We start from the raw sequence: 22,409 nt of genomic DNA, 5'->3' as shown, positions 1-22,409 counted from the left end.
AAAAAAAAAAAAAATTACCACAAACTTAGTAGCTAAAACAATATGAATTTATTATCTTATAAATCTGGAAGTAAAAAGTCTAAAAATTTACTTCCCTGGTTTAAAATTAAGGTGTTAGTGAGGTTCGCGTCTTCTGGAGGCTCTAGGTGAGATGCTATTTACTGGTCCTTTCCATTTTCTAAAGACTGTTTACATTCCTGGGATCACAGTCGCTTCCTCCATCTTCAAAGCCAGCAGGATAGCGTCTTCTCTCCTCTCTGACCACTTGTCAGTCTCACATCTTCTTTTTATAACTCTAATTCCCCTGTCTCCATCTTATAAGGACCCTTGTATCACATTGGGCCCATCCTAATAATCCAGGATAATCCCCTCATTTCAAAGTCTTAATCATATCTGCAAGTCCCTTGTAACATGTAAATTAACATACTAACAAGTTCTGGGGTTCAAAATGTGAACATCTTTAGGTGACTATTATTGAGCTTACCACAGAAACAATTTGGGAACCTGGAAAGGGGCAGAATGAGAAGTCACATCCTGGTTCATGCCTAAGAGAGGAGAAGCAGCAGTTAATGTGTTCAACTGACAACAAACATCGGCAACAAAGCCTTCTCCAAAAAAATAAAGCCCTCAAAAGGACACTTATAAAAACTCTTTATAAGGCCAGAAGTTATTACTTCACGCATGTTTAATAATGTGGCATCTAACTGGGTGTAGTGGCTCACGCCTATAATCCCAGCACTCTGGGAGGCTGAGGCGGGTGGATCACTTGAGCTCAGGAGTTAAGAGACCAGCCTGGGCAACATGGTGAAACCCCATTTCTACCAAACATACAAAAAAAAAATTAGCCAACCATGGTGGTGCACACTTGTGGTCCCAGCTACTCAGGGACTTGAAGTGGGAGGATCACTTGAGCCTGGGAGGCGGAGGATGCAGTGAGCCAAGACCACTCCACTGCACTCCAGCCTGGGTGTCAGAGTGAGACCCCATCTTATAAATAATTAGTTAATAGTGGCATCTAATATTGTTTGCACGTTAAAAGAACCTCAAATCATACTCAAAATATAAATTCCACTAAGAATAAAGAGAAGTGATCTTTTTAAAGTGTCTACAACTGTGCGACCTTCTGATAGCCTGACCTCATCTCATAGGAACACCATTAACATTTTGGGGACTCTGCTCATTGTCTTCTCTCCCTTGGCCCACCTCACTCAGCAGTACTCAACATTATATCATTTTACATAAAGAAGATACACAATTGGAACTTAAAGCTACAGCAAGTATACTACACATAGAAGGTGAGAAAGAAGACATGAGAAAGTGGAGCAAACCAAAGCATTCAAACAATAAGGTCCCCAAATCACAATGTTGAAAATAAAGCTTTTCCTACTATTAAAAACTGACTATCTCACGAACAAACCGGAAACTCTTCTATTAATATAGCACACAGTACAGTATTAAACTAAATAAACAAAGACTCTTCAAATATATTACAAAACTAACAGGCTTGTAAGTTTTTATTTGCTCCTCCATGAATGAGGTAGAGAAGAAAACACCAGAAGTATCTGCACTGTTTGAGAATACATGTAAGTTCATTACAACATTATTACTAGGGTAACAAATCATCAATTAAGACAACCAATGAGAACTATAGGTTTTCTTCTGAAGCTTTTTTCAGAGGACATGGCAACAGTTTCTAAAGTCTTTGGAATCTTTAGCAGTGGTTCTCAAACTTTTTGTTTTCCAGAGCCTTTTATACTCTCAAAAAAAATTTTTGAGGGCCCCAAAAGGCTTTGGTTTATGTGGGTTCTATCTATCCATATTTAGTGTATCAGAAATTTAAATATTTATTCACTTATTTTAAATAACAACAAAACTCATTACATGTTAATATAAATAACTTATCTTATGAAGAGTAATTGTGTTTTCCAAAATAAAACAACTAGTGGGAAGAGTGGCACAGATTTACAATTCTGCAAATCTCTTTAATGTCTGACTTAATAGCTGACAACTGAATTCTCATATCTGATTCCTTACCCAGTCTGTTATATCTCACATCATACAGTCTCTTTTTTAAATCCACTGTATCACTGCAAGATAATGAAATTTAGAAAGCAAATATATTAGCATTACTGAAAATAGTTTCAATCTTGAAAAGGCCTTGAAAGGGTCACATGCACACCCAGGGCTCCCTGGACCACATTTTGAGAACCACTGTCTTACAGGACTCCATTTGTTGACATGAAAAATTTGAAGGACAGATTTCTATTAACCAAGAAGACTACAGGTTGGTAACAGTTCTGTATATTCACACAAATCTCCATGTAGCAAAAGAAAACCAGATAAAAATATTTGCAGACATATTGATTTTTATATCAAATAAGATTCTTTGAATTGGTTTTATAATACAAGATGACATGTATCCCTTTGCAGCTATAGGCATGAAGACTCATTCTGTCAATCATGAGCCTTGAATTTTTAAGGCTAAGTTCTAGAATTTTATTAAGATTATAGAAAAAAAATGCAAGCTTAAAGAACATTTTTTTCTGTTAGAAATGGAAGAAGCCTGAATTTTATGTAATAATAGAGAAAGAAACATATACATTTTCTTATAAAACAGTTTTCTCTTAGAACAAAAGAGCAGGTATGGAACAGAAAGGGAAGGATTTGTCATGGATCTGAAGCTGCTCATGCAGTTGACTACTCAAAGGTTTCTGCCTGGATCCATTTCTGTACACATAGGACAGGAGGATATTGCTTTTTAGTACACAGAGGACACATCTTCCTGGATACAAGGAATTCTGCTAATGTGGACACACTAGTAACTTTAAATATGTGGAGAATAAAAAGAAAAGGAGAAGCAGTGAGACTTGATAGATTGAGATAAATTTAAGTATTGAGAGTATCAATATTTGGGATAAATGTTCGAATAGCAGTGAATCTGACTGGAATAAAATTAAGAAACACTCTACTCTCCAAGAGAGCTCTGGCAGAGAAATGGCCATATGAAATCTTCACATAAAGAATCTCCAAAGTGGAAGAGATTTGATTTTTTTAAATTTTAAAATATCCACATTAGGTTCTTAAGCCACCTATACTCCATAGAAATAGATCTCTCCCTGAGTGTTGCTCTGTGATACTATTTGTCTTTTAAAATGTATATCTAGTGTATTGCTGTGCAGACTTTTGCTGAAACATGCTAAACACTATTCCATAGTCAGAAAAAAAAAAAAAAAAAAACAATTTGAAAGTGGTTTTACTCTTTTTTTTTTTTTTTTTTGAAATGAAAGGCCTCACATATTTATTACTGAACCCAGCCAACCAACGCATTCATAATAGATTCAGAGAGGAAAATAGGTCGAACTCTCCAGAGAGTGGTGACATTTTCAGTTTGATATGGTAATGTGATCGTGACCTTCAGACAGCACAAATATATGTGCCATCTCATGTGCAATTCCTTATAGACCCAGCTTGGTTCTTCTCCAGTGTCTCCTTTTGGAGTTTTACCTTATTTTATTTCCAGTTTTCATCCGAATCCACTGGGGAATGGGACGATTTTGCTTTTGTTTCTTGGCCAGGAATCGCTTAATCCTGAAAGTCTTGTGAGAAGACATGGCGAGAAGTGGAGGCAAGAACACACCACGATGGCGGAGAAAGGAAAAGAAAGAGCGGTTTTACTCTTAAGTGATTTCTCCAAGTGTTTGCAAGCCAATTTCCTCCACTTTGTCAGCTTTATCGTCTGTGTCAGTTTTGTATCCTGACCACTGAGGTCAATGTATGCCACTGAAAAACATCACCCAGATCTTAGGAAGAAATTCCTATTTTCATAGACGTGATTTTTAGTTTACATTCTTCTCATCAGTCCTAAGTCTGCTTCAGCTCTTTATCAGTAAAGCAGAAAGTTATGTTCATAAATTATTTTAAGAAAGCAGCTACTAATAAATTAAGAGATTCATTATTGTGCAGGATCTGGATTTTATGAAAAAATTTTAAAAAACAAAACAAGAGATGTATTAATTTGCCCAAATATTCCCTGGTACCTGAGTTAGTTAAATCAGAAATACTTTATTCCTATAATCTGCCAATAGGAAAGAAGAGAAATTTTTGTGATGGAATCACTGCATTCTTGGTGTAGATGCCTAAAGATTCTAATGCAGCATCTACATTTCTTTAAATATCAGCTTCACAAATGGCTATTGAATGGCTTGGGCCTGTTTCTTAAACTTCTCCAGAAAAAATAATTACCAACACTAAGAGTAAATGGGGTTTCCTAGGCAACAGTTTGTATTTTATTGATTCTTAACTATACAGAACCTCTGTATCTTTCTGGAACAAATATATGGAGTTAATTAGAGTCATTAGGCCGGGGTATTACAGCACTGAGACAGCAGAAAGTAGTAAACAGCCAATCCCTGGCCTGCAGCCAACAAAACTCATGGGATAGCAGGAATCACGTAACTTTAATCTAGTAAATTAAATTCCTCAAAACCAACCTGCTAAGAGGGCTACAATTTTAATCCCATCTTTTCCTATAGTGAAATATCTACTGTTTGTAACTTTTGTTGATAATGGTTACTTGGCTGGCATAAATAATTGAAATGTGAACACTAAGTGCTAGAAATGTCTTTGTGGTCATTTAAATGAACCGACTGACAATTGCATTTAATACTCTCATATTAGTTATGAGCAGAGAAGTACAGTGCAGAAGAAGTCTGGGCTCTAGTGCCAGGTTTCTTAGACTCGAATCTCAGCCTCACCATTTATTATGTGCAACCTTAGGAAATGTATTTAACCTCATTGTCTCTCATATGTAAAGTGGGGATAATAACAGTACCTACCTCATCTTTGTTTTGGGCCTCTCATGCATTAATACAGATAAGTACTTTGAAAGATGACATACAATAAATGTTGCTTGACAGTTAACTTAAGCACTAAACTGTTACTCAATATCTTAAGGGCTTACAGGAAATTCTTGTCAAACAGCACTTGTAAACTGATGTGAAAGAAGAGCACAAAGGCTTCATTGTAAAAAACAAATAATGACATTAGAAATGTGCTCCCCCTTTAATAATGGGAGTCAGGAATCACTGCTATCATCCCTTTCATTCATTATACTGAAGGCCCTATCCAGAGGTGCGGAAGGAAGTAGGAGGAAGGAGGAAAAGGAGAAAGCAGGAGAGAGTAAGGATTAGAAATGAATAAAGGAAACTGTTAATATTTAGAGTTGATAAGATTCCCTACATAAAAAACTTATGAGAATCTTAACACTTTCTAAACTCTCAGCTGAACTTGTACTTCTGGGCAAGATGAAATAACAGGGACCATTTACCCAACTAGTTGAAAAATTAAAAAGTAAATTGTTTTCAGAACAATAGGTATCAGGTAGTGAGGGCCAATAATCCTTGAGAAATGGTAAAGAAACAAGGTGACCCTATAAATGCCCCAGCATACTTCCCTGAGAGAATTTTCAGATTATGCCACAGGCAAGGGTAATAACTGAGACAGAACCTGGCAGATCCCCTGAGGTAAGAAGACAACACTCAGAGTCCAGTGAGAAGAAGGCAGCTAAAATCTGCAGGTAATAGTTAGCAGAATGGGGAAACAGTGCAGAAAAAGAACTCCTGAGATTTGCAAAGGGTCCACTGAGTATTCAACAGAGTATACACTAGTGTATATAGAGGAAACTACCCAAGGCAAGGGAAAGAACCATTTGAAATCACTAGAAAGAACACTTTTCATCACTTACACTGGGACAGGAACAGCACCTGTTACCAACAGCCAGCAAGGAATAATTTTCCATAGACTGAGCACCACCCTGGTTCCACCTAATCAATCTTAAAAGCAAGACATAAAAGGATCAAACTGTTTCCATGTAGTTTTATCATATTCCAGAATAAAGCTCAAGAAATTTTTATATAAAAATATCTAGCATCCAACAAGGTAAAATTCACAAGGCTTGAATGTAAACAAACATCACCAGCAATGCAAAGAAGCTTGAAATTATTAAAAAAAAAAAAAAATCAATAAATTGAAACCAACCAAGAATTTATGCAGATGTTAGAGTTACCAGACACGGACATTTAAAAAGTTATGACATAATCTATTCATTTACAAAGTTAAGTAGAGGCATGGAAAACTATAACAAAGACACCCAAATTAAAATTTTAGAGATGTAAATAATAATATCTGAGCTTAAAAATATGCCAAATTGGATAAATGACATATTAAACTATGGAAAAGGAAAGATTAAAGAATTTGAAAAAAATGGAAGTAAGAATCATCCAAAATGAAACTGACAGAAAAGAATTTTTTTGAAGTATGAAGAATATCAGTGGACTGCTAAACAATGGCAAGCAACTTAATACATAGGTAATTAAAGTCCCCAAAGAAGATGAGAGAAGTATTAATACTTTTCACCTGGCAGATCCCCTGAGGTAAGGAGATGATTCTCGGGAGAGGAAGGTAGCTAAACTTCTTAGCTACTGTTTCTTCATATGTTACTATTAATTGTGGGTTTTGCCATTATTTTAGTGATAATTTTAACCCCCAAATCAAAAAATATCAACATATTTGGTGCAAAAGAAACATGAAGGAAACTACAAGGCTCATCACAATCAATCTGATTAAGAGATTTTTTTAAAAACTCTGGAAACAATGCAGGAAAAACAAAAAGACACATTAATAACAAAGAAACAAATAAACTAAATTAGTACAGACAATCCCCAACTTATGATGGTTCAACTTATGATCTTTCAACTTCACAATGGCGCAAAAGCGATATACAGTCCATAAAAAATATACTTTGAGCACCAATACAGCCATTCTGCTTTTCACTTTCAGCACAGTATTCAATAAATTACATGAGCTATTCAACATTTTATTATAAAAGAAGCTCCATGTTAGATGATTTTGCCCAACTGTAGGCTAATATTAAGTGTTCTGAGCATGTTTAAGGTAGGCTAAGCTAAGCTACAATGTTTGCTAGGATAAGTGTATTAAATGCATTTTCAACTTACAGTATTTTCAACTTAAACAGGTTTATCGGGATTTAATCCCATTGTAAATCAAGGAGCATCTGTATAACCTTCCCACAAGGAAATTTTAGAGTCAGATGACTTCGCTAGCAAATTCTACCAACATTTTAAAAAGAAATAATACCAGTACTACACAAACTTTTCCAGAAAATTCAAGAATAGCAAATACTTCCTAACTCATTCTATGAGGCCAGCATGATCCTGATACAAAAACCAGACAAAGACATTACAAGAAAAGAAATAACTTATACAACAAAAAATAAATAGATCAAAGTCCTAAATGGGAAAAATCAACTTTAAAGGTTTTAGAACATTTAGAAGAGCATTTTTACAACCTCCAAATAAGAGAAATATTTCTTAAAGATACAAAGACAATCATAAATAAAAAGACTGGTAGATTTGATCAAAATTTATATCAAAATTCATCACCTCTGTACTACAAAAGAAACGTTAAGGCAAAAAGACTAACTACGGACTGAGAGCAGATATTTGCAACACTAACAAGGAATCCATATCCAGAATATAAATGTAACTTCTACAAATCAATAAGAAAAAACAAAAAGTATCCATAGAACCATTGTTTTCAACTATAAAAAAAGGAAACAACCTAATATCCATTAACAAAAGAACACTGAAATAATTTTTTGAATACTCCACAAAGACAGGATGGACACCAGTTCAAAATTTGGTTTGAATGCCAACACTAATGATACCAAACAAACACACACCAACATTCATAAAAAAGCTGATTACTCACGTAATGAGGTTTTCTGCAGAGAGCAGGGGTGGCTCTCAGACACATCCAAACATGGCTTGATAAAGCAAGGAGAGAAGACTAGCTTGGGTTTTTATGGTGGTTGGGGGTGGGGCTGGGGTGAGGATTCTCACCTGTGGTTTGAACTTTACACTGGTGGTAAAGAACACTGCATCATGGCTTTCTTATCTTGCCCAGATGTGGGACAGAGGGAGAACAGGGAGAGATAAGACTTCAAAGCTGTCAGCAGTCAAACATTAAAAATAGAGTGAGACTTTTAATTATGATTTTATACGGGATTATAAATAGATGCATGAGTTTTACATTCATTAATGAGTCTTACAAATACCATGATGAACAATAAAAAAGCAGGTTTGTAGAAGAATGCATACATTTCTGCCCTATAATGTTCAAAAAAGCAAAATAATTTCATATATTTCAAGTGATATTTATATAAGTAGGAAAATCAAAAGAAATGCAAAGGAATGATAAATACTGAATTGAAGATAATCGCAACATGTAGAGAAAAAGGAGTAGGATGTGATTGGGGGTTCATAGAGGGGACTTCAATTGCATTGCGATTTTCTAAATGTATTGAGTTAGGCAATAAATGCAAAAGTGTTCATTGTTTTATTATTATTTACACTTTTCTGCATGTTTTAATATTTTGCAATTTTATAAAGTGGAAGTCAGCTTTTAATACATATAGTGCCCCTAGTTAAATATCTTTAAATATCCTGACTATGGTAAAGTCTCAAATCAAATAAATCTTAAATTACTTGGTGTTCTCCAGCTTCTGACAACCACAGAGAAAAAGTAGACACTTTACTAATATGAATAACACTAATAAATGAAATTTAATAAAACAAGTTTTTTCCTATACAGATTAAGAATCTTCAAACATAATTTAGTTACAAGTATTTAATTATTCAGATAAAAGTTACAAAATGGTTAGCATAAAAAGTAATGACAGATGAAACCCTGTAGTACTTAATGTAAAAAAAACTGATTCAGCAACAGCACACTTACTAAGATTTTTTAAGAAATTAAAGGTACCTCACATTCGAGGAATATAGAAAAAAATTAAATGTACGTGCGTGGGGTGGGAGAGATTGGTTGACTGACTTATGGTATCAGAGAACAATTCCATTATTTTATTCCTGTAGAAAAAAAAGAACGAAATAAAGTAATTTCTACCACTTTTTACCTCCTGAAATCTAACCACAATATAACACTTTAGTTTAATAAACATTTCAAAGGATTCACATATGGGATTTGTCAACTCAAACTTTTATTCTTCTTCTACTTTCTTACTAATTTTCATGAATTAAATGTAGCCCCAAACTGCCATTTATAAGAAAATTACATTCCAAAACAGTTTTCCATTTAAAAAAAGAAAATGTCATAAATGGTAGTTAGGTACTTATGTTGGACTACATAAGATTGCTTGACCTATGTTGGTGCTGAAATTTTCCAATACTGTTATAAAGACCACTAATAAAACAATGTGCTTTTATGAGAAATAAACAAAAGAGGGCTAACACTGAGATGCTAAGAACCTATCTTCCAGTGCTATATCCCTAGTAGTACTGCTGATTCTCCTACCCATCTCCCTGATATCCCATTTGGTTCCCAGTATGAGTAGAACTTCCTAGTAATTCCTGAAGAGTGAAGGTGGGGAGGCTTGCAGAAGTAGGGCTGCAGAGGTTTTAGCAGGTGAGAAAAAGAAAAGATAAGAAGACACATTAAGGCTCGTGAGTAGCTGGGTCAAGACCAAGTTTCCAATCTTTCTTTTCTACCTTTTCCCTTCTCTTTCCGCTCCATGGAGCCTGGATGAGAAAAGAGAAGTGGAATCAAAAAGACAAATATCACATGCTCTCACTCATATGTGGAAGCTAAAAAAAAAAAACTCAACTCACGGAGAGAGTAGAATGATGGTTACCAGAGGCTAAGAGTAGCAGAGAGGGAGAGATAAAGTGGGAGTGGTTAATGGGTACAAAAATACAGTTAGATAGAACGAATAAGATCTAGTATTCAATAGCACAATAGGGTGACTATAGTTAACAATAATTTATCGCATATTTAAAAATAACTAAAGGAGATTGAGCGCAGTGGCTCACGCCTGTAATCCCAGGACTTTGGGAGGCCAAGGTGGGTGGATCCCTTGAGCGTAGGAGTTCGAGACCAGCCTGGGCAACATGGTGAAACCCCATCCCTACTAAAAATACAAAAATTAGCCAGGTGTGGTGGTGCACGCCTATAGTCCCAGCTACTCAGGAGGCTGAGGTGGAAGGATCACCTGAGTCCAGAAGGTGGAGCTGCAGTGAACCGAGATCACACCACTGCACTCCAGCCTGGGTGACAGAGTGAGATCTTCTTTCAAAAAAATGATAATAATAAAATAAAAATAAAATAACCAACAGAGTGGAATTGGAATGCTCCTAACACAAATGATAAACGCTTAAGGTGATGGAAACACCAATTATCCTAACTTCATCATTACATATTATATGCTTGTATCAAAACATCCCATGTACACCATAAATATACACAACTATTATATAGCCATAATAATTAAAAATAAAAATAATTTCTTTAAAAAGGAAAGAAGTGCAAAGTGCCTGTTTATCTTGCAAAGTGGGAGAAGATGAAAAGGAAGTTACCCATAGAGCCCAGTGAGGATGTCCATTTATCTATTGGATACTCTGTATTTGGAAAATTTAAAGATTCACAGTACATTGCTTCCAATGCCCAAACAACATTGGGAACTTACTAAATTCTGAAATTTCCTTCATCATTAAAATTATTTATTTATTTATTTATTTATTTATTTATTTATTTATTATTAATTTAATTTAATTTAATTTTTGAGGCAGGAATTCACTCTGTTGCCCAGGCTGGAGTCCAGTGGTGAGATCACAGCTCACTGCAGCCTTGACTTCCTAGGATCAAGCGATCCTTCCATCTCAGCCTCCTGACTAGCTGGGACCACAGGTGCACACCACCATGCCTGGCTAATTCTTTTATTTTTTTAGAGAGATGGGTTCTCCCTGTGTTGCCCAAGCTGGTCTTGAACTCCTGGGCTCAGGTAATCCACCCGCCTTGGCCTCCCAAAGTGCTGGGATTATAGGCTTAAGCCACTGCCCCCAGCCTAAAATTATTTTTAAATACATTTATTGCCAATATTTTTTTCAAGAGCTATGTCAGAAAACACTGTACTTGCATCTCAGCGTAACTTTGTTAGGAATATTTTGTTACTTTTCCAAGTCAAGATTGGGAATAACAGTTGTTTGATATGTAGTTATCAAATATAACACACAAAGGAAGCCAGGCGCAGTGACTCAACGCCTGTAATCCCAGCACTTTGGGAGGCTGAGGTGGGCGGATCATGAGGTCAAGAGATTGAAGACCATCCTGGCCAACATGGTGAAACCTCGTCTCTACTAAAAACACAAAAATTAGCTGGGCGTGGTGGCACGCGCCTATAGTCCCAACTACTCGGGAAGCTAAGGCAGGAGAATCGCTTGAACCAGGGAGGCGGAGGGAGTAGTGAGCCGAGATCCTGCCACTGCACTCTAGCCTGGTAACAGAGTGAGACTCTGTCTCAAAAAATAAATAAATAAATAAAACACAAAGGAGACAGCATATGAAACATTATTACAAATAGCTGTATCACAGCCAACAGACACATGAAAAAATGCTCACCATCACTCGCCATCAGAGAAATGCAAATCAAAACCACAATGAGATACCATCTCACACCAGTTAGAATGGCAATCATTAAAAAGTCAAGAAACAACAGGTGCTGGAGAGGATGTGGAGAAATAGGAACACTTTTACACGGTTGGTGGGACTGTAAACTAGTTCAACCATTGTGGAAGACAGTGTGGCGATTCCTCAAGGATCTAGAACTAGAAATACCATTTGACCCAGCCATCCCATTACTGGGGATATACCCAAAGGATTAAAAATCATGCTGCTATAAAGGCACATGCACACGTATGTTTATTGCAGCACTATTCACAATAGCAAAGACTTGGAATCAACCCAAATGTCCATCAGTGACGGACTGGATTAAGAAAATGTGGCACATATACACCATGGAATACTATGCAGCCTAAAAAAGGATGAGTTCATGTCCTTTGTAGGGACATGGATGCAGCTGGAAATCATCACTCTCAGCAAACTGTCGCAAGAACAGAAAACGAAACACCACATGTTCTCACTCATAGGTGGGAACTGAACAATGAGATCACTTGGACACAGGAAGGGGAACATCACACACCAGGGCCAATTGTGGGGAGGGGGAAGCGGGGAGGGATAGCATTAGGCGATATACCTAATGTAAATGACGAGTTAATGGGTACAGCACACCATGGCACATGTATACATATGTAACAAACCTGCATGTTGTACACATGTACCCTAGAACTTAAAGTATAATAATAAAAAAGTTTTTAATAAAACAAATAGCTGTATCAGTTAAGAAACACATTTTTTGCCTTAGGTGACAGATACGTGATAGATCAGTTGGGGAAAATGGCTGTGCTTCACCCCTCACAAGCTGGGTACTGGTACTATAATCAGAGTATAAATAGGTCAAGATGATGTCACCATTTTGGGCCCTTACCTCTTTAGTCATCTCTCCTCACACCTGTACTTTGAACCACTCCCTCTCCCCAGGCTCCTTCCCACCAGTAGTTAAATCTATTTGAGTTTTTACCACCTTGAAAGTAATTTCTCCTCCAAATTTCTGCATCTTTCTCCAGGCACTACCTTTTTTTTTTCCTCCTCTTTCCTTATCTCCTATAAACTTTAATTGGAATTGGTGTTATTTTGGAAATATCTCAAAAATATAGAATATAGAATATTCACCAAGAATTAACAATTGCTAACATTTTTTAAAATGTAGTCACATTTGCTTCATCTATTTTATGAAACAAACTAATCATTCTAGATAAGGATGAAGTACTCTGTAAAGCCACCCCTAGTCATTATCCTTTCCCCTCCCCAGAGGCAACCAAATTTGATATGGTGTGCATCATTTCAATTCCTTCTTTATACATACATTTTCAAACATATCTGTATCTATAAGCAATATATTGTATTTTTTTATGTTTTAAATTTAAATAAATGGTATCATATTATGTGATTGTTCTGTAACTCACTTTTCTCAATCAGCATTATGTTTTTAAGATCACACTGACACATACTGATGTGATTTCTTCATTTTCACTGCCATATGAAATTGCACTGTATGAATAGATGATGAGTTATTGATCATTCCCCTATTAATTTGGAACAGTTGGGGAATGTAGTTTATTCCCAGTTTTTTACAATATCAAGTAATACTGCAATGTTGTCTTACATGTCTCCTAGAATTGGAAATGTGGCGACAGAGGGAAGTGCCGATCTACAATTTTACTAGATCCTTCACAATTAATTTCATTCGAATGTGGCTGTATTTCTTTCCACCCACATCAGCCATATATGAAGACTACTGTTTCCCTACAACTATGCCAATACCAGGTATTGTCAAACAATAAAATTTTTATCTGATATGTTAAAAGTGACATTTCATTATTTTGATTTTCAGTCCCTTGATTATTAGTGCAATTGACCAAATTTTAATGTATTTATTGGACTTCTGTATTTCCTTTTTTATAAATTACCTGTTCATAACTTTGCCCATTTTTCGGATTGGATGGCTTATCATTTAATTGATTTATAGGCTTTCTTTATACATTCTGTTTCAACAACCCTTCCCTTCCCTGAGATAATAAAAATAGTCCCCTAATTTTTTTATTAAAAAAATTAAAATTTTGCTTTTCACAATTGGGTTTATAATCTATAAAAAATTAATGTTTTGTTTTTGGTGTTGGTATTTTATTTTATTTTTTTCTATATGGATAATCAATTGTCCCATCACCATTTATTGAATGATACATTCTGCTCTATTATGTTGACACCTCTTTCATTTACTAATTTCACATATATATACATATACGCGTGCACGCGCACGCGCACACACACACACAGACACACACACCACCCTGGTCTATTTCTGTATTCTCTATTCTTTTCCATTTGTCAATTCCCGTATCTAGTCCATATCTACCCTGAGCTCCTTGCCACATTTGACACTATTTGAATACTTATTTTTCCTTGAAACATATTCTTCCCTTTGTTTCAGTTATTCTTTTGCTCTCTTCAATTTTTCTCTGACTTTTCTTTCTCTGTCTTCAGGTCTCTCTTCCTCTGCTTAACACCTAACTGTCTGTATCCCCAAAAGTTCATCCTCAACTCTCCTTCCTTCTCTTTCTACATATTCTCTTTGGACCTGTGCTGCATAATGCAATAGCCACAAACCACATTGGGTTACTGATCACGTGAAATGCAATAGTTCAAAGTGAGATGTGATACAAGTAGAAAAATCCATATGATATTTAGAAGAGTATTTTTTAATGTAGAATAGCTCTTAAGTATTTTTATACCGATTACATGTTAAAATGTTATTTTTGATGTTTGGGTTAAATAAAATACTTTATTAAAATTAATTTTACCTGTTTCTTTTTACTGTTTTGGTAGCACAACCACAAGAAAAATTTAAAAATACATACATAAGCACCTCTAATTGTAGCTCCAAATTGTAAAGAACTGGGAAGATGTCACTCCTGCCCTTACAAGACAGAAAAGTTAGACAAAATGAAAATCAGTAACTTTTTAAAAAATCATCAGAGAACTCAGGCCACAAGGGAAATCACCACTTGAACATTGGAGAGACAGGAAGATCTAGCACTTATGATTTGTTTACATGGTAGAGAAACTGCTGGATACTATAAGCTGACATGTCCTGCAAGAAATGTCAAAAGAAGTTCTCCAGGCACACAAAAAAAAACATATGTTAGAAACTTGAATTTTCATAAAGAAAGAAAGTCAGAGAAAAACAAATATAGGTAATATAAAACTTTTTATTTTTCTTATTCTTAATCAATCTAGGAGGTAACTGTGTATAAAGTAAAAACACTACAATGTATGAAATGACTGTAGCATGTCAGTAAGTGAAAGGGGTGACAGCAATGTCAAAAAGAAAGCAAGGCAGAAACGAGGAATAACTCTTATAAGGTACCCACACTATACAGGAAGCAATACAATAGTATTTGAAAGACTTAGATTAAAAATGTGTATTGTAAAAACTAGGGTAACTACTAAAAAGTTAAGAAAAAGAAATACAAATGATATGCAAAGAGAGGAGATAAAATGCTCAATTAAGGTCATATAAACACAATTCCAATCAAAATTTTAGCAAGCATTTTGTAGACATAGCCAAACTGAATCTAAAATATACATGAAAAGGCAAATGACCTAACAGCTATCACAACTCTGAAAAAGAAAAACCAAGTTAGAGGACTCATGTTATCTGATTTCAAGACGCAACATAAGTCTATAGTAATCAAGGTGCCATAGTATTAGCAAAAGAAATGACACATAGATCAACAGAACAGAACACAGAGCCCATAAATAGATCCACACAAATACAATCACAGATTTTTTTTAATATTGCAAAACCATTTATTATTGCCAGAGGATTGGGGCAAGGTGTGGGAGAGAGAAGCATTTTTTTTTTCAGTTGACTTTTTAAAAATTGACTTTATTTTTTATTTTTTTATTTTATTTTAATTTTTTTTTTTTTTTTTGAGACGGAGTCTTGCTCTGTCGCCCAGGCTGGAGTGCAGTGGCGCCATCTCCACTCACTGCAAGCTCCGCTTCTCGGGTTCACACCATTCTCCTGCCTCAGCCTCCCGTGTAGCTGGGACTACAGGCGTCCGCCACCGTGCCCGGCTAATTTTTTTAAATGTATCTTTAGTAGAGACGAGGTTTCACCGTGTTAGCCAGGATGGTCTCAATCTCCTGACCTCGTGATCCGCCCGTCTCGGCCTCCCAAAGTGCTGGGATTACAGGCGTGAGCCACCGCGCCCAGCCGACTTTATTTTTTAAATAAGCTTTAGGTTCACATAAAAACGGAGTCCAAGGTAGAGATTCCTCACATATTCTCTGCTCCCGTATACGCACAACCATCCCCACTATGAAAATCTCCCACCAGAAGGGTATGTATATTTGTTATAATTGATGAACCTATATTGACATATCATTCTCACCTAAAGTTCATAGTTTACATTGGGGTTTACTCTCGGTGTTGTACATTCTATAGGTTTTCACAAATGTATAAACACATGTATCCACCATTATAGTACCATACAGAGTAGTTTCACTGCCCTAAAAATCCCATGTGCTCCGTCTATTCACCCCTTCTCAACCTCCAAACCCTGGAAGCTACTGATCTTTTTACCATCTCCATAGTTTTGCCTTTTCCAGAATGTCAAATACTTGGAATCATACAGTATGTAGCTTTTTCTTTCTTTCTTTTCCTTCCTTCCTTCCTCCCTCCCTCCCTCCCTCCCTCCCTCTCTTCCTTCCTTCCCTCCCTCCCTCCCTCCCTCCCTCCCTCCTTCCTTCCTTCCTTTTCTTTCTTTCTTTCAGGGACTCGCTCTGTTGTCCAGGCTGGGGTGCTGTGCAACCTCAGCTCACTGCAACCTCTGCCTCCCAGGCTAAAACCATCCTCCCACCTCAGCCTCTGAGTAGCTGAGACATGCAGCCTTTTCAGATTGGCTTATTTTAAAACTCAGTAATACGCACATATGATTCCACCATATCTTTTCATGGCTCAAAAAGGTTTTTCATAGCCCTTTTTTGGCACTAAACTCCATTGTCTGGACGCACTACAATTTATCCATTCACCTACTAAAGGACATCTTGATTGTTTCTAAATTTTGGCAATTATGAATAAAGCTACTATAAACATTTATGTGCAGAGTTTTGTGTAGACATAAGTTTTCAACCCATTTGAGTAAATACCAAGGAACGCAATTGCTGGATCATATGGTAAGAGTATATTTAGCTTTGTAAGAAACTGTCAAACTGTTTTCCAAAGTGGCTATACCATTTTGTATTCCCACCAAGAAAGAATGAGAGCTCCTGTTGCTTCATCTTTCCACCAGTATTTGATGTTGTTAGTGTTTTGGATTTGGAACATTCTAATAAATGTGTAGTGGTATCTTTTTTAACTTACAATTTCCTAATAACATATGCTGTTGAGCATCTTTGCACATGCTTATATATCATCTGTATATTTTCTTTGGTGAGGTGTCTTTGTTCAGGACTTTTGCCTACTTTTTAATCAGGTTATTTCATTTTAGTCAACTGATATTTTTTACATAGGCATAACGGTAATTCAATGGAGAAGGACAATCTTCGCCAAAAAAAAATGGTGCTGAAACAACTGGAATCAATGTGCAAAATAAAATTATGACACAAACCTCACACTTCATGTGAAAATTAATTCAAAATGGATCACAAATCTAAATGTAAGACAGAAAATTATAAAACTTCTAGAAGAAAACAGAAAACTTGCATGACCTTAGGCTTCAGCAATGAGGTTTTATATAAAACACCAAAAGTATGGGAATTCTGGAATGGCTACGTGAGGAGCTCAGTGAAATCTCCTCCCCAAAGAGACATCTAATAAAACTGGTCAAAACAAGCAAAATCAATCACCTAAATTCTCTGGGAACTGATCAACGGCAACAAAATCTACAGAAGTAAGAACAAGGAGAATCGGCGGCATTTCAGTCAGGGGCTGCTCATTTCTCCCTACATTTCTATGCTGTCAAAGAACTACATTAGCTGGCTCAGCTGTTCAGCAGTGGCATCAACTCCCAAAGCTTCAGTTCTAAAGAACTGTCATTATTTGTCCTGTCCATTGGTTCCCCAGAAGACACTACTTAAAAGGTTTATGTTTGATTCAGTGCAAAACCCATATTAAAAGCCCCTCCACAAATGGTAACACTTGTAGCAAACAATAGACTAAATAAAAAGAATGAAAGGAAAAGGTGAGGAATAAGCTATCAATAGGGGATTTGAAGAGTTCTGATATTTTCTAGGGAATATAGAAGGCCATCTGCATGTATAGGGCTGTGTGCATGCTCAGGAAACACCTAAGAAGGCCATAAACTCTCACTTCTAACTGACTTTTAGGCTCTCTGCAATCAGGAAGTGAAGGTTAATGTACGGTTGTAAACTGCCTGGCTAAGTGTTGCATGCCCCAAGATGTATACAGATCCCTTTGTTAAAGACTATGCAATTTACTGGTCCCAGGCATTTAAGGAAATCTTTATCCAATGATGGCTAAGCTACTGAGTAGGTACTTTAGTGGTTACACACACAATAAACTAATACACTTTGTTCTTTGCTTCTTCAGCCCTTCTCCTCTATGAAGTCAATCTCTTCTGCTCTCAGCTCATTTGAACAAGTATTCTATTTTGTGGAATAGTGTTGCCTGATTCTAGAATCACAAATACGGCCAAGTGAGATCTTTAAACTAAATTTGTTGTAATTTTGTCTTTTGACATATTGTTGCCCTTTAGAGCTCTCTCTGACCCAGAGACTCCCCACTGTGCTGCTGAGTAGCCATCACCTAAACATGTAAGTCATGTCCCCTCTACAGTCTCCCTCTCTGGAAATTCCATGGCCTCTTCCCCTTCAGAGTAGCAACTCCAAAGCCAGGGCCTCTGGACAGGCTCCTACTGTGAGAGACTTCCCCAACATGCAAGCCTGTCAACACATCTCCCAATAAAACTTGTGTGTGATACTGCCACCTCATAGTCATATGTCTTTCTTTGACAAGCCCCTACATCCCTCAAGCCCCCTAGAAATATAAAGTAACTGATATGAAAAATTCATTAGAGGGGCTCAAGAGCAGATTTACACTGATAGAAAAAAATAATCAGCAAGGTTGAAGATAGTCCAATTCCGATTATCCAGTCTGAGGAACAGAAATTTTACACACACACACATACACACATAGGTTTCTGAGACTGTATGTGTGTGTATATATACATATATACACATACATATACATATATATATACATACACGTATATATATATATATATACACACACACACAGAGAGAATATAAACACACCCTCAGAAACTTGTAAGAAACCATCTAGCAACCAAAATACATATAACGGGAATCAGAGAAGAAAATAGAAAAGAAGAAGAAGATATTTGAACAAATTACAGCTGAAAGTATCACAAATTTGATGAAAAAAATGTTTACATACACATTCTAAAAAGCAAACAAACACTAAGTAGGAAAAATGAGAAGTATATACACACAGGCACATCATAATAAAAATATTGAAAGCCAAAACAAGGAGAAAAACCCAAAGAGCAACAAGAGAAAAACAACTCTCGCAAACAAGAAAACAGAAGTTTAACAGTTGACGCCTCCTCAGAAGCCATGGCCAAAAAGCAGTGGGAAGACATACTCAAGTTACAGAAAGAAAAAAAACTGCAGGCCGGGCGTGGTGGCTCAAGCCTCTAATCCCAGCACTTTGGGAGGCCGAGGCGGGCGGATCACAAGGTCAGGAGATCGAGACCATCCTGGCTAACACGGTGAAACCCCGTCTCTACTAAAAAATACAAAAAACTAGCCGGGCGAGGTGGCGGGCGCCTGTAGTCCCAGCTACTCGGGAGGCTGAGGCAGGAGAACGGCGTGAACCCAGGAGGCGGAGCTTGCAGTGAGCTGAGATCCGGCCACTGCACTCCAGCTTGGGCGACAGAGCGAGACTCCGTCTCAAAAAAAAAAAGAAAAAAAAAAAGAAAAAAAACTGCGATAAACAATTCTATATCTAATAAAGGAAGTAAAACTATCCTTCAAAAGTGAAGGAGAAAATGGGACATTATCAGATAAACAAAACTGAAAGAGATATCAAGTAGCTGGCAGCTGCCCTATGAGCAATACTAAAGGAAGTCCTTCAGTCTGAAAGGAAAGGACACTAGAAAGTAAAATGAAATCATAAGATGAAATAAAGTTTAATGGTAAAAGTAACTACATAGGTAAATATTAAAAACAGTATAAATATAGTTGTTGCTTTTAAAAATTTGCAATTCCTGTGTTTTCCAGTCTGACTTAAAACATGACTACCACAATAATTATAAATCTATGTTGATGGACACATAGTGCAAAAAGACATAATTTGTAACACTAACAACATAAAGGTTATAGTGCTATTAAGGAAGCAAAGCTTTTGTATTCTATCGACAGTAAGTTCATATAAATCTGAACTAGATTCTCATCAATTAAGATGTTAATGGTAATCTCCATAGAATGAACTGAAAAAAAAAAAAAAAACACCAAAATATATAGTAAAAGAAACAACAGGGAATTGAAATGGCACAGTGGAAAATATTTATTTGAAACAAATGAAAGCAGTAATGTAAGAACAGAAAAACAAAAGTGACATAAGACATAGGGAAGACAGATAACAAAATACACATGTAAATTCTACCTGAAGAGTAACTGCACTAAATGTGAATGGATTGAACTCTCCAATAAAGACAGAGACTAGTTAAATTGACAAAAAAAAAGGTATGGCCCAACTACACGTTATCTTCAAGAGAATGATTTTAGATTCAAACACAAATAAGTTTAAAGTAAAAGAATGGAAAAAGAGATACCATATAAACAGTACCCAAAAAACAGTAGGAGTGGTTATACTAATAGCAGACAAAATATTCTTTAAAACAAATATTGGTAAAACAGACAAAGAATAACATTTTGCAATCTTTAAGCTGCCAATCCATCACAAAAATATCACTATGATAAACTTACATTCATCTACCAACAGATTCCAAAAACTGACAGAACTGAACAGAGAAACGAACAATTCAATAACATATTCTGGCTGCCTCAATATCCCACTTTCAATAATAGATTAAAAACAGACAGGAGATCAACAAGGACAAAGAAGACTGCACCTAATAGACACTATAGTAACACTTAACCCAGTAACAGATGAACACACATTCTTCTCAAGTGCATATGAAATATTCTCATGGAAGACAGACCATATGTTAGATCATAAAACAAGTCTCCATAAAACGGACTGAAACAATAAAAAGTATCTTCACCAACCACAATAGAATTAAATTTGAAATCAGTAACAGGAAGATATTTTGTAAAGTAATTCAAAAGTAGAAATTAAACAGCACACCTCTAAAAAAGTCAAAGGTCAAATAAGAAACTACACAGGAAATGAGAGAGTTCTTTGAGATTAATGAAAACTTAAACACAACCTACCAGAACATATGACATGCAGTGAAAGCAGTATTCTTTATTGATGAAAATTTATAGTTGTAATAACTATATTACAATATCCCTTATGAATATAAACACAATAATCCTCAACAAAATCTAGCAAACCAAATTCAGACACGTATAAAAAACTCCACACCAAGACTGAGATCTACTCTAGAAATAAAAAGTTGGATAAATATATGAAAAACAAGAAGGATCTAAAACAATGACCTAGCTTTTCATCTTAATTAACTATAAAAAGAAAACTAAACCCAAAGCAAACAGAAGGAAGGAAGGAAATAATACAAAGACTAAGGAGTAAATAAATGACATAGAGAATTGAAAAATAATAGAGAGCCATCAATGAAAATAAAAATTGGTGCTTCCAAAAGATCAACAAAATTGACAAACCCTTAACCAGAATGACCAAGAAAAAGGATAGAAGACACAAATTACTAGAATAAGAAATGAAAGAGAGAATATTATTTCCAATCTTATAAAAAAATGCTATAAATAAGTGTATGACAAAAAATCAGATTAACTTAAATAAAACAAACTCCTAGAAAAACAAAAACTACTGAATCTGACTTGGGAAGAAATAGATAAGATAAAGAGACCTATAACAAGTGAAGAGATTGTATTAGTAATCAAACACTACCCACAAATAAAAGCCAAGGCCAAGACGGCTTCGCTGCTAAATTCTACACAAACTCCTTGAAAGGAAGGAAGACAAGGGAACACCTCCTAATTTATTCTGTGAGGCCAGTATTATTCTGATAGCAAAACCAGACAGAGGCATTACAAGAAAAGAAACCTGCAGACCAATATCCCTTATGAATATAAACACAATAATCCTCAACAAAATACTAGCAAACCAAATTCAGACACATATAAAAAGAACTCCACACCATGACTGAGATCTATTCCAGAAATAAAAAGCTGGATAAATATATGAAGAGCAGTGTAATACACATATTAACAGCATAATAGATGAAAACCACATGACCATCTCGATGGATATAGAAAGAGGCTTTGAATAAGCCCAACAACTTTTCATTAAAAAACTCTTAAACTAGGAAGAGAAGGAAATTTCTTCAACCCAATAATGGTATCTATGAAAAATTCACAGAAACACCATACTTAATAATTAAGGATCAGGCCCTGGCACAGTGGCTCACGCCTGTAATCCCAGCACTTTGGGAGGCCGAGGCGGGCGGGTTGCTTGAGTCCAGGTGTTCAAGACCAGCCTAGGCAATATGGCGAAACCCAGTCTCTACAAAAAATACAAAAACTATCCAGCAAGGTGGCATGTGCCTGTAGTCTCAGCTACTTGGGGGGCTGAGGCAGGAGGATCACTTGGACCCAGGAGGTCGAGGCTGCAGTAAGCAGAGATTGTGCCACTGTACTCCAGCCTGGGTGAC

General features: G+C 36.1%; 1 protein-coding gene and 1 pseudogene across 2 annotated transcripts in view; both read right to left on the bottom strand.

The window, feature by feature from the left end:
• MAGED1 (MAGE family member D1) overlaps positions 1-22,409 on the bottom strand; it is a 109,391-nt gene that overhangs the window by 59,673 nt on the left and 27,309 nt on the right. The window lies entirely within an intron of this gene.
• LOC115898662 lies at positions 3,320-3,657 on the bottom strand (annotated as a pseudogene). Its single transcript, XR_004058323.1, has one exon. The product of XR_004058323.1 is annotated as a 60S ribosomal protein L39 pseudogene (transcript).

Source organism: Rhinopithecus roxellana, chromosome 7 (genome assembly GCF_007565055.1).
Source record: "Rhinopithecus roxellana isolate Shanxi Qingling chromosome 7, ASM756505v1, whole genome shotgun sequence".
Classification (NCBI taxonomy): Eukaryota; Metazoa; Chordata; class Mammalia; order Primates; family Cercopithecidae; genus Rhinopithecus; species Rhinopithecus roxellana.
The sequence above is the reverse complement of the archived record's forward strand: the minus strand, read 5'-3'. Positions and strand labels throughout refer to the sequence as shown.